Here is a 14,048-nt window from a genome sequence, read left to right as displayed (position 1 = left end):
GGCTGGCCTAGAGGAGCAAGGCGCCTCGGCATTGGTCCGGCTGGCGCCGGTTGGTGGCCACCGAAGTGGCGTTCGGCTGAAAACCAACGGCGGCGCTGGCGGCGGCGCCCCCGGGCTGAGGGGCAGCGGCGGCCGTGAACGAGGTCCGCCGGGGCCGGGGGAGGGAGGGGGGTGGGACGGTGGCGGCAGGGCCAGCATGGCGAGCGGCGGATCGGCCTGAAGGAGGGCGTCGTCCCCCGCGCCAGGTGAGTGGGGCTGGCCGGCGGCGGAGGGGGAGGGAGTCCCAACCCACTGCCCGGAGGAGGAGACTGAGGCGCGGGCCTGCAGGGACGGGGGAGGTGCGGCCGGCCGCTCCTCAGATTGGGCTCTGGCTTCGGCACTCGGGGCTCCAGGAGTCAACTAGCACGCCTCTGGGCCCCAAAGGCGGGAGTCTGCGGGGTGCTTGGGCCGCTCAGGCTAAGGCGGGAGAGGGGCGCGTCCAGACCCCAGGGCAGCCCAGGGCCACGTCTGACCTTTCCCACCGTTAGCCTGGTGTGGTCAAACTGACCCCCGGGAAGGGCCTGGAGCACGTCCGACAGCAAAGGCCGGACCTTCCCCTCGGGGCCCTCCCCTCCCCCACCGCCTTGTGCCCACTCTGGGTAGGGGGAGCCCTTCATCATGAGGAGGGGGAAGTGGGCCAGACGACTTCATGTCTTGGAACCTTCAGAGTGATTTAAAAAGACCCTGGCTCAGCAATCCTGGAATTTCAAGTCGGACTGGCGAGGGAGGGTCTTCAAAGTGAGTCAGAATGCGGGGAAATAAAGCATTTACTTTAGGAGTTTGGGATGAGGGGAGGGGAGAAAAACTTGGTTCAGAAGCCAGTGTGCATTAAGTGTCCACCGTGGGCCAGTCAAGGCCACAAAGAGAATGATAAAACAATCTCTGCTCCCACTCAGTTAAAAAGATAGAATTAAAAAATTAAAGGACGCCAAGCCTCTGCGAAAGACAGAAACTCTGTCTGTCATCTGACATCCTGAAAGCAGAAGAGGGGAGGGGGGAAAAATCTATAAAAATTGGATACAATTCAGAGACCACAGAAGTTTGAGGTGATTCAGGAACAAAAGTCACCCCTGAAATAATCCCTAAGGACATCAGTATTAACCTTGGTGGGGGGAAGGGAGGAAAGTCCAAGATTATGTTTTGTTTTGTTTTAAGAAATGTGCAATTCACTTTAGAAAAATTTCCTCTTAAAATAGTTTTTTTTTTTTTTTTAAACTTGATGTTTAAAGGGGCAAGCTTATCTGGAAAAGTCACTTAAATGGCACATCCTGTTCCCCACAGGTCATTCCTGAGCATTTAGGAATGCAATGAAATTACAATGAAAATCCTTTTGTATTTCACAAGTACAGCCAATTGCCCAAGTTTTACCTTTCAGTCAACCAGTGTTAATAATAATCAAGCATTTGCTGAGTACCTCCTCCATGTCAGGAACTGAGGATCTAAATATCAGTCAGTTCCTACTCAGGCAGCTCACTTTCTTCTGGGGGAAGATGCAGCATGTTCACAGATGTGTAAAGGCAGGCAGATGTGAACAAAATTAACAACTGGGGAATCAGGAATGGCTTCTTTTCATTTGAAATGGACCTTAAAGGGAGCTGGGGGTCTCAAGAGGAGAGATGAGAAAGGGAAAAATTCCAAGCCTGAGCTATGATGGAATGTGATGAAGGGGGAAAGACAGAGAAGGTCATTTGGTTGGATTAAAAAGTGGGTAAAGGGGTAGGGAATAAAATGAAATTAGCCTGGAAAGGTAGGCTGGAGCCAGATTTGAAGGACGTTAAATGCCAAGCAGAGGGGATCCTAGAAGTAACAGAGACCTACTTCAACTCCTTGACCCAGGAAGTGACAAGGTCAGACTTATTGGGAGCTTTGAAAAAGCCTTTGGATTTTGTGAGAAAGAGACCAATGGTTATCGTAATGAGAAGATTGTTGAGTTCAAAGATTTGCATGGACCAAAGAACAGGCCAGGCCATCTTCATTTCTCCCTCTGCCTTTTCTTATAAGGTTACTCAATTGGTAGATCAAGGGAACTCTGGAGACACAGTTAACATAGTTCTTGGCAATGCATTTCAGAATCCTGAATACTATTGTAGAAAAGATGGAGAGGTGTGCACTGGGTAGTATAATTGAGTGGCTTTGAACGTAGTTAAATGGCCCTATCCAATGAGCATCATTACTGGTTCCTTGCCAACCTTAATAGATTAAGTCTTCCTTGAAGGGCTGAAGTGCTCTGTCCTTAGCCATACGTGGCTCCACATTTTTATCCATGATTTGAAAATCCTAGATGGTGTGTATCAGGACAGGTTTTAAACATACCTTGATGGGGTAGAAACAGTGGGCCAAATAGAAGATAATTTAAGAAGGATGAATAAAAAGTCCTACACTTGGGTTCAGGAAGTCACCTTCATGAATACAAGATGGTGGGCACACAGCTTGATAGCACTTTGTCTGATCTTGGGAATCCAGTTGCTAAGAATGTTATTGCAGTCTTTGGTTGCATAAAGGGAGGAGTGTGATAACCTGAGGTTCACACGACCCTGTTTTGATCACATCTCCAAGTCTGGGTTCCTTCTAGGCTCCACATTTTAGTAAGGACATTGATAAGATGGAGAGCATCCGGAGGATGGAAACCAGGTTGGTGAAGGGTCCTGTGTTCATGCTGCATGAAGACTGGATGGAACGCACAGGAAACGTTTAGTCTGCTTTAGGGCAGCCTCGGGGCATGGAAGAGGAAGAGACCTGCTCTTCCAGGTCTCCGAAGGCCGAATTGGGAGCGACAGGTAGAAGCAGCAGAAAAACAAATTTAAACTTGGTGCAATTTTATTTAGAGCTCTCCAAAAGTGGAATGGCCTGCCCCAGGAGGCAGTTGGGTTCTTCTGTCTTGGAGGCCTTAACCAAATGTTGGATATCATCTGCATGGGGATTCCCGTTTAGGTGGGAGTTGGAGTAGACGGCCCCTTTTAACTTTGAGATTCTGGAACGGGATCGAGGTGGGGAGGGGAGAAAATCAGGCCGCTGTCAGCTTTTTTCAGACTCTCGTCGTTTGCAGCAAATGTGGTGTCCTAGAGCCGATATTCTAGCAGGTTTTGGTTTTAATGAACATGTTTTGCACCTGTTGGTTCCCCCTGGAGTGATCTCCAGTGCTGCATTTTAGGGATTATGCTAAAGGCTTGTGTTTGGGGTGAGATTGTTTCAACGAAACAACGAAACAAAATCTGCTCCTTAAACAGGAATCAAGCAAATTCCAGATTATTGAGGTTCATGTTATGGTAGCTGGTGGTTCACAATCCTGTGGGCCCTTGAGGTTTTCAACAGTCTTTTCTTCTAACAGGCTTAACAACCCCATGTTTTACAGATGAAGCAAGTGAGCTTCAGTAGAGTAACCTGTCCAAAGTCATACTGCTAGGAAGTACTAAAAGCAGGTCTTTGGATTCCAACTCCGGTAAACCACAGCCCCTGCCTTATGGCGGTGCCCTGACATATAACTTTAAGGAAGACGCTGTTCTGGGAAATTGGATTTTCTGATGAGCTTATGTTCCATATGTGGATCCCCAGTTTTCAAAGAAGTGGGGCACAGTTGTTTCAGGATATAGTTTGGCGTTGCATTCAAAACATCTCCCCATCAGGCTCCTACACTTGTCTTCCCAGCCTCCTGTGAAAGAAAGGGCCTTGGATTGCTCAGAAGAACTGAGTTTCATAGCTAGATGATCCCAGAGATGCCTCCGACTCTTTTGTTCTAAGTTTGTGAGAATTGTTAGCTGTGTGATCTTGGGCAAGTAAAGTCACTTAGGTCTGGGTCTCAGATCTGAAAAATGAAGGCATTGGATCAGATGATAGGTAAGGTCGCCTCTGCTCTAAGGACCTGTGATTTGGACAGACTGTGTCCTGTGAGCATGACTTAGGCTTTTACCTTTCCAATCGGAAGGACTGTTGTGGACCTCCAGTCTATTTGGCTCCCACTGTTTCCTCTTGCCTTCCAGATCCTGGACTTTCTTGCAGGCCCGGCTTTGGTCTTTCACCTACATGAAGCTTCTTCTGGCCTCTCTAAGCTAAAAATGAACTTTCCATGGTCTGAACTCATGGCCCAAATTATTTCCCCAGTTGTTCATGATACCTTGGGGCATCATCTGTCCTGTTCCTTCACTTCGGACCCTTCTCACCCTTTAGTTTGTAAGCCCCTCAAAGGCAGGGCTTGTCCTCAGCGTTCATGGTGCCTAGCTCCATGTTTGTAGGTATTGTGTTTGTTGTGCGTGGGTCCTCAGCACCCAGTGCTGGGCCTGTTGTTTGGTTGAATAAATATCACATACAACTGAACTTGGTGTTGTTCAGTCATTTTTCAGTTGTGTCCGACTCTTTGTGATCCAATTTGAGATTTTCTTGGCAGAGATACTGGGGTGGTTTGCCATTTCCTTCTCCAGTAGAATTGGGAAATTCTGGGAAAATTGAGGGAGCTCTCATAACTTGTGGATTTTTTTTTTTAGATTTTTTTTTATGCTTCAGGATTTTATTAACAGCTGCATTTGCTAAGGCTGGATAATGAAATGACGTGGTCCAGTTTCTAAAGGAGGCTTTTTAAAAAAGTATATGAAAATTTATCACGGAGATTTCCCCTTTCCCTTCAAGTTACATCATGTATTTTTTTTCTTCCATCAATGACAGAAACACAAGTTACTATTGTTAAGTTTAAACCTAAAAGTCTCTAACGTCTGACTGCAATTTCATATTTGTATCAAATGGAATTTACCCCAATAAGATAATTGTTGGCCATAGTTGTCTTTTATTTGCCACCAGGTTAAAAATGTTTACAAAAATCTGTCCTCTTTTATGCCTGTGAGTCAACTATGACTTTTTAAGATGCTGGTTTGATTTTTACATTTATTTAGCCAATATTCTATTTTAGCTTTGGTTTACTTTATTTCATTTGGGCATGTTTAGTGAGAAAATCTGGATAACCCACAATTTAAGTGGTGATAAATGAATTGGTGATAAATGAATTACATATTGATGGTCTGACCTAAACATGCAGGTTTCATTCTCTTATAACTTGTGTATTTCAGGGAAGGTTTCACAGAGTTTGATGGAGGAGAAGAGGGTAGGAGAGAAGAGAGAGGAGGAGAGGGGAGGAATGAGGAGGGGAAGTGACGGGAGTTAGACCTGAACCTTGAAGGGAGGCGAGGACTGTGAGGGACAGAACTGAAGAGAGAGTATATTCCTGGCATGAGGAGTGTTGTGTGGATTCACAGAAGGCACAGATGAAAGCTTCTTGGGTCTAGGTTTGAATGAACTCTGGAATATTTGTGAAAGTGAATTGTATGAATAAGTCTGGAAAATGGTCCTTGTCACGTACTTTAGAAACACCAAGAAGGCAGAGGACATTGGAATGAATCTGTCTGATCCCAGGCCTTGTCATGAAAATTTTTTTAAACAAAAAATTAATTGTTATTGACTTTTCTTCTTTCTTGTATCCAAGTAGAATGTGCAATGTGCAAAAATAAAATTGGGTCACTTGAGCTTCCTGGACTTTTTATTAAGGATCTTACTACTGTAATAATCATAATGATGGTTTACATTTATATTTCACTCAGCAGTTTACAAAGCATTTTTTCCTCTTGTCAGGAAGGAAACAGAAGCCCAACCCCTCTCCTTTTTACCGAGGGAAATGAAGAGGTAGAGGTTTTACATGCCTTGAACAAAGCGTCCCTGCTCTAAGGATCTGAGACTGGCGTTGGCCCGAGGGCTCCTACCACCACCCTCAAGTGCCCAGTCCAGCGTCCTGGGGCGTTTGCCTCTTACTCTAGGCATTGTGAGTGGGCCGTGCCATCATATTCCCACATCCCCACCATCCGGGTGTTCACCTTCTTTCATACATCTGTTGTTTAATGCAGCTGTCATACTCAGGACCCCTTTGATGTCGACATGCTGCATGTTTCCTGAAAATTGATCAGTTAAGGTTGACTTCAGTTTCAGTCACGCCCAGCACCATTTATTCATCAATGACTTCAACAAACATTTACAAATTGCATAGTCAATCAACAGTCATTTATTAAGGGCCTATGGTGTCCTTAGAGAGGTGTCATAGCATAGCGGACAATGAAAAAATAATGATATAAAGTACTTAGCACAGTGCCTGGCACATTGTGGGTGCTATATAAATGTTAGCTGCTGTTATAGTTATTTTTTTAAGGGAGCTAACCTGGTAGCCATAAAGCTCTGGGTTCAGGTCCCACATCTAATATATCCTGTGTGATCCTGGCCATCCATTTAACCCCTCAGTGACCTGGGCAATCTATACCCTCAAGAATCTGTTATAAAAGGGAGTACAACACATACACAGATAAACGGACGCTACTTGGGTATGAAAGGAGGCTTATGGAGGAGACGTGCTTGAGATTAGTCCTGCAGGAAGATGGGGATTCTGCGAGGCCAACGAAGGAGTCCACTCCAGCGAAGACAGTAAGAGGAGAAGAGGACTAAAGGCCATGGGGAACGTCTGTTGGCCCAATGTGGCTGGGATCCAGAGGTTCTAAACGACCGGCTGAGGCACTTGTGTTTGGTTCTGGAGGCAGCAAGGAGCCACTGGAGGCTGAAATGGTCAGACTTGGGCCTTAAGGAAATTATTCTGTCAGTTCTGGGGAGGATGGAGGCACAGCTACCAGATGGGGAGATGGGGATGCAGACGGGGAGCACATAGGGGTTATGGCCTAGGGTAATAAGGAGGAATTGAGGATGAAAAGTCAGTAGAGGAATGAGGTGGGGGAGGAAAGGTAAAGATGTTGTGATCTGAGGAGAGAATTTCAGTTTCACTGTTTTGGAGGTTAAAGATTTTTTGGGGGATGGGGTGATACCGTCTCTCACCATCTTTTCTTTTACTCCAGACATTTAGGAAGAGGTGGTCCATTTCTTTGCACCGGCCAAATCCTGTATATTTATCCTTGATCCCATTTTCTCCAGTAGGTTGTTCTTACAATCATCCCCTTCAGTCCCTGTCTCAGTCTTTCTGTTCTTTGGCTCTTTCTCAAATCTCCTCCACCCTTAAAAAATCTTGACTAGACTCTCCCATTCCTGAAAACTCTTATCGGTATTTCTCTATTCTTTCTCAGGCAGACTCCTACACTCATTACCCCCACCTCTTCTTACTCCCATCCTAAGTCGTTGCAATCTGACTTCGGACCTCATCATTCACTCAGAACTACTCTTTCCTTGGATCATGTTTCCCTGATCCAGTGGCCTTTTCTCAGTCCTCATCTTTCTGGTCCACTCTGCAGCCTTTGGCACTGTTGACCACCCTCCCCTCCAGATACTCTCTTTTCTCTGAGTTTTTATGAAATTGTTTTCTCTTGGTTCTCTTTCTTTTGTTTTTGTTTTTTTTTTTTTGTGAGGCAATTGGGGTTAAGTGACTTGCCCAAGGTCACACAGCTAGTACGTGTCAACTATTTAGTCTGAGGCCAGATTTGAACTCAGGTCCTCCTGACTTCAGGGCCGGTGCTCTATCCACCGCGCCACCTAGCTGCCCCTTTGGTTCTCTTTCTACATGTCTAAAATGAGATAATAATTAAAAAGTGCTTAACCCGGTGCCTGGCCCATAATAGATACTTCCCTTCCCTCTTCCCCTGTCCCCCTTTTTCCTTCTCCCTTTCCCCTTTCCCTTTCCTCCTTCCCCCTTCCCCCTTTCCTTCCCTTCCCCATCCATTTCTTCCTTTAACCTACAGATGTACCCCAAGGCTCTGACCTATCTGAACTAAGCTTTCAGGTTGTGACCTCATCACCTCCCATGTGTTTAGTGATCAGATCTCCCTAGGTGACTTCCAGAGCTATGTATGCAAAACCAGTCTTGTCTCCTGAGCTCTGGCTGATGTTTACAACTGCCTATTTGACATTTCCTGGCGGATGCCCCCAGTGATCTCAAACTTCCCACCAGGCAGTCAGCTCCCATTTACTCAGAGCCTAATACAGGGGTGGGGAGCCTGCAGCCTCGAGGCCACATGTGGCTCTCTAGGTCTTTGGATGTGGTCTTTCACCTGAGTCCAAGTTGTACAGAACGAATCCTTTCATTAAGGGGATTTGTCGTGTGAAGTTTGGATTCAGTCAAAGGCCCTGCTAGACGCTGGAGATACAAACGCAAAACAATGAAACAATCTCTGCTCATAAGGAGGTTACATTCTAAGGAGGAGACAAGTACGTGTCTAAGAATATAGGGGATGACTATGAAGAGAATGGATGCAAAAGAGTGTTGTGCAGAGACTTCTCTCTCGACCCAAATGGACCGCTCTTCTGAACTTTGCGATTTCTGCGACGGGCACCAACGCTCTGGGCACATGGCTTTACAACCTCGGGGACACCCCAGAGTACTCGTTCTCACTCGCCCCACGTATCCAGTGTTATTTCTACCTCCTCAGCAGCTCTCCCATCCATCCCCTTCCACTGACACACTCATGAACCTCATTTAGACCTTCCTCACTTGTTATCGGACTGAGAAATTTCTTGTTGTTGTTTTTCAGTCATTTTTCACTCATGCCAACTCTTCATGACCCCATTTGGGGTTTTCTTGGCAAGGATACTGGAGGGGTTTGCTATTTCCTTCTCCAGCTCATTATACAGATGAGGTAACTGAGGCCAGTAGGATTAAGGAACTTGCCCAGGGTCACACAGCTAGGAAGTGTCTGAGCCAGATTTGAACTCAGGAAGATGAGTCTTCCTGACTCCTGGCCAGGTGTTCTGTGTGCACTATGACGCCCCCTAGCTGACAATTACAACATTCTCCTCAGTAGTCTGCCTGCTTCATGCCTCTCCTCAGTCCATCCTCCACTCAGCCGCTGAAGCGATTGTCCTAAATGGCATATCCAACGTCTACCCGGTAAACAGAGAATAGAATACAAACTCCTCATTTTGGCATTTAAAACGCTCCGTAACTGGCCTGCCACCCTTCTTTCTTTCTTTACTGCGCATCCCTCCCACCATGGTTCAGCCAGACTGGCCTCACTGTTCCTGACACGGCCTCACTTCCCATCTCCACACCTTTGCACTGGTTGTCTTCTCTTCCTGGAATGCACACCTTCCTCACTCCTATTGCTCGGACTCTGATTCCTTTCAAGGTTCAACTCAGACCTCATCAGGCCTTTCCTATTCCCCGGAACTGTTAATGCCTCCATCCCATCCTCCCCCCCAGCCCACACCAGGGTTACTTTGTAGCCATATATGTGCTGGTCTTTCATGTTGGAGTGTGAGCTCTTTGAGGGCAAGGACTCTTTCTCTGTTTTCTTTTTATCGATAGCACCTAGCGTAGTACCCGGTACATGGTAAGTGCCTAATAAGTGTTTGCTGATGGATGATAAAAGTATATGATCATGTGATTGGGGTCTTATGTAGTGAACGTTTTCTCTCCAGAGCCTTTCCCCCATTGGTTTGGTCATCCGTTAGAGTATGAATTTCTAAAATAAACAGTTTCTAAAATTAACTACCCTGGATGGGCCATTGGATGGTGAGTCAAAGCCTTGCGTTTGTTCACAGCGCCATCCCCACCACGTTCTGGCCGGTAGCCATTTCTTTATCAAACTGTGCTTTTATTTCCCCTTGGTACAAAATACACATTAGAATGTGCCACCTACCTGTTTCACATGGGTATCCTGAGGATTAATGAGTGAATGTTTATCAAGCGCCCCGAGGTCCTGTAGGGGGAGTGGGCCCTAAATATCCATCATTATTGCTCTTACATTATGCTTGGGCAAAGGGCCAATGCTCGCTCCTTCTTTTCCTCCCCCATCTAGGACTTGGGGAGGTCCCTGTGGTAAACTGCACTTAATCACTGTTGAGTCTGGCCTCCGTTTTTAAAATGCTCATCAGCTGAACCAAAAGAAGCCGAAGAGGCCTTTCCCCTGAGGGGCAGCAGGAGCGGCAGGTGTCAGGGAGGCAGCCTCAAGGAGCCCCAGCACCTCCAAGCGATTGCACTTGTAGAATTAACATAATTGATAATCAGGTGAATTGACCAAAATAGCTCTCATTTATTTCTTTGGATTCCTCATGGGATAGATGTGCTCCTGCTTCAAAACACAATTACTTTGGCCGGGGGCTAGGCGCTCTCTGTACTTGTGTGATCAGACCTTGTTCCCAGAGCGCTTTAATCAATGAAAAACAATCTCCTAAGTAATCAGTTCATTTTTCAACGTATTTTTTAATGTTTCTGGATTGTTCAGTCATTTTTCAGTTGTGTCTGACGCTTTGTGACCTCATTTGGGGTTTTCTTGGCAAAGATACTGGAGTGGTTTGCCGTTTCCTTCTCCAGATCATTTTACAGATGAGGAAACTGAGGTAAACAGGGTTAAGTGACTTGCCCAGGGTCACACAACTAGTAAGTATCCGAGGCCAGATTTGAACCTAGGTCCCCTTGACTCCAGGCCTGGAACTCTATCCACTGCACCATCTACCTGTTTCTAGATAGTCTGTATAAATTATATCTCACGTTAATTTAAGATTTTCCTCTCTAATCATATTTTGTCAAATATTAATAACAAAGGAAAATCTGAAATTGTCATGAGAGTTATTAAAATATGAAATTATGAGACTGAAAGAGCCTTTCATTGGCCATTTCATAATGTGGCTCTGGAGTCAGAGGATTTGGGTTCAAATCCTCCCTCCGATGCTTAATGTGTGACCTTGGCCAAATCACTTACCCTGTCCCTGAGCATCAGTTTCCTCATTTGTAAAATCAGGGGACTGGACTAGATGACTGCGGAGGGCCCTTCCCATTCTAGACCTGTGATCCTGTGCAGGAGGACTGTTGCTGTTGGAGATCAGTTGCGTATAAAATGTAGGAAATAAACTTGTTTATGTATGGGAAGCCATAGCTTCCAGATTTGAGAAGCCTTGAACATCTAAGAATGTACACGCATGAGCGTGTGTGTGTGTGTGTGTGTGTGTGTGTGCGTGTGTGTGTATGAGTGTGTGTGCACACGTGTCGGCATGCCCATTAGATGCTCAGTTTTATCCAGTCTGACTACATGAATAACTAACTACACAAAGATTGTGAATTGTCAAATACAGTGAAGGTGACTCTTCACCAGTTGATACCCCAAAGCAGTGGGCCTCAGCCCTGCCAAACCCCTAATGCTATGATTGCTCCTTCATTTACCAGTCATGTAGGCTGGCGATTTCTGGGTAAATTTCCCATTTTATTGAAGTTCAAGTAAATTCATCCAGAAACCATGGGACTAGAAGTTCCTTTAATGTGATTTACTAGAAACAGTGATCTAAATCCATGATCCTTTTTATGAAATTTGAATGTCTGCCTAATGTGGCATGTATCATTAAATTAATTTCTTTTTTTGTTTAGTAAAGGCAAGACTACTCAAGTAGCTTCTGAAAAGAGGCAACTGGCTATGTTTCAGAAAGGAATAAGAGCCCTTTCAGTTAGGGATTTAGATGTCATTGTCTCCCAAGTATGTTTACATTGTACAACTTCTATTGATTACTGGTAATTAGGCAGTTTTACTGCTGTGTGGATTTCTCTGGCTGTCATACATGTTTACACTGCAATTACCCAGAGACAATCAGCAAATGAGGTGTGCATCTCGGAGGACTTATTCACCATTAAGTAACCCACATGTCCTTGGACAATCGGAAAATAAGAATTTGAAATGATTTTGATTCTTATTTATGAGAAGTCAGCAACGAGTCCGAGCTTTGATCGGTAATTGGATAATTGGATAGCGGCTAGCATCCTGACGTTGTTTGGTTATCTTTTAGCATATTTAAAAATGTGTTGAGATTTGTCTCCTAGCACATGGGAGATTGTTACAAAGTCGAACGCATAGGGTTAATGGCTTTAGAAGGTGGTGGTGCTCAAAATGTTTTTTTTTTTCCTTTTAGAAATGTATAAATGTATATCACCTTTAGATTTATATACAAATTTGGCTTGTTATGTCTTTGTTTGGAAATTAAAGAGTAATTTTTAACTTTCCCATTCTAAGACGTTTTGAGTAGTCTTCATTCAGAGGGAAAATTTTAGACTTGCCATATGTGATCATTTATGATCTAGGTATATTTCTGAAACTAAATCCTTATGTACTCATGGTTTTGGATATTGCTTAATATCCATTAAATCTCTTTACCTAATAACAAATAAAATTCCAAGTTCTTAGCCAGGCATTCGAGGATCCCACAGCTAAGTCCAACCCATTCTTCCAGCCTTTTCTTACCTGCTCTCTCACTACGTTGTGTTCTACATTCCAGCCAACCAGGACCACTCCCCAGACACACACCACACTCAGTAGTCTTTGAGTCTTTGTTCAGTTGATTCCTCACATAAGAAATACACTCCTCAGTGGTCAAAGGATGTGAACAGGCAGTTCTCAGATGAACAAACTAAAGCCATCTATAGTCATATGAAGAAATGCTCTAAATCACTGTTGATTAGAAAAATGCAAATTAAAACAACTCTGAGGTACCACATCATGATGATTGGCTAACATGACAAAACGGAAAAATTATAAATGCCGGAGAAGACGTGGGAAAATTGAAACACTGATGCATTGTTGGTGGAGTTGTGAACTGATCCAACCATCTTGGAGAACAATTTGGAACTCTGCCCAAAGTGCTATAAAAATGTACATACCCTTTGACCCAGCAATACTGCTTCTAGGACTGTATCCCAAAGAGATCATGCAAATGGGAAAAGGACTCACATGTACAAAAATATTTATAGCAGCTCTTTTTGTGGTGGCAAAGAATTGGAAATTGAGGGGGTGCCCATCAATTGGGAAATGGCTGAACAAGTTGTGGTATATGAATGTAATGGAATACTATTGTGCTATAAGAAATGATGAGCAGTCAGACTTCAGAAAAACCTGGAAAGACTTGTATGGTCTGATGCTGAGTGAAGTGAGCAGAACCAGGAGAACGTTGTACATAGTGACGGCAACATAGTGTGATGACTAATTTTGATAGACTTAGCCCTTCTCAGCAATGCAATGATCAACTCCAAATGAACATTGTACATAGTAACAGCAACATTGTGTGATGACTAATTTTGATAGACTTAGTCCTTCTCAGCAATGCAATGAACAACTCCAAAAGATACATGGGTGGGGGGCAGCCAGGTGGCGCAGTGGATAGAGCACCAGCCCTGGAGTCAGGAGGACCTAAGTTCAAATCTTACCTCAGACACTAAACACTTAATAGCTGTGTAACCCTGGGCAAGTCATTTAACCCCATTGTCTAGCAAAAAACAGAAAAAACCAAACAAACAAAAAAACCAAAAGATTCATGATGGAAAATGCTATCCACATCCAGAAAAAGAACTACGGAGTCTGAATGCAGATGAAAGCATACTATTTGCTGTCTCTCTCTCTCTTTCTTTTTGTTTCTTCTTTCTCTTGGTTCCTCACATTGGTTCTAATCCTTCTTTATAACATCACTAATGTAAAAATATGTTTAATATGAATGTGTATGGAGAGCCTATATCAGATTGCATGCTGTCTTGGGGCAGGGAGAGGGGGAGAGATGGGGAGAAAATTTAGAACTCAAAATCTTATGGAAGTGATTGTTGAAAATGAAAAATAAATAAGTTAATTAAAAAAAGAAATGCACTCCTCGCCTTTCCAAGGCCCTGTGGGGCAGTGGGAAGAGCCCTAGATTTGCGATTGGAGGCCGGTTCTACCACTTACCACCTGTGTGACCATTGGAATGTCTCTTCCCCCATTGGTCATCCGCTTCCTCATCCATTAAATGAGGGACCTTCTACCTCTTAATCGACGGCCCCATCATCTTCTTTGATCGTCTTCTCCTGTTGGGAATTTTTCTGGCTCATTAAGACTGAGTGAGCCCAAATGTCACCTTTTTCATGAAGGCTTTCTTGGGCACCCCAGGTGGTACCTTCATGAAGGTTTTCTTTGGTCACCCCAAATGACAACTCCATGAAGGCTTTCTTGGTCACCTCAGATAACACCTCCATGAAGGCTTTCTTTGGTCACTCCAGATGATACCTGTATAAGGGCTTTCTTGGTCACCCCACATGACAC

At 44.5% G+C, this 14,048-nt stretch overlaps 1 protein-coding gene across 2 annotated transcripts in view; it reads left to right on the top strand.

Annotated features, from left to right (window-relative positions):
• Nucleotides 1-193: 193 nt before the first annotated feature.
• NEK10 (NIMA related kinase 10) overlaps nucleotides 194-14,048 on the top strand; it is a 243,601-nt gene continuing 229,746 nt past the window's right edge. For both annotated transcript variants that reach the window (XR_003570051.1, XM_027872513.1), the window contains exon 1: nucleotides 194-245. The gene's annotated coding sequence lies outside the window, so the exon portion shown is untranslated. The remainder of the gene's footprint in view (nucleotides 246-14,048) is intronic.

The sequence above is a fragment of the Vombatus ursinus genome, unplaced genomic scaffold (assembly GCF_900497805.2).
Source record: "Vombatus ursinus unplaced genomic scaffold, bare-nosed wombat genome assembly UNPS02014799.1, whole genome shotgun sequence".
In the NCBI taxonomy this organism is placed as follows: domain Eukaryota; kingdom Metazoa; phylum Chordata; class Mammalia; order Diprotodontia; family Vombatidae; genus Vombatus; species Vombatus ursinus.
The sequence above is the reverse complement of the archived record's forward strand: the minus strand, read 5'-3'. Positions and strand labels throughout refer to the sequence as shown.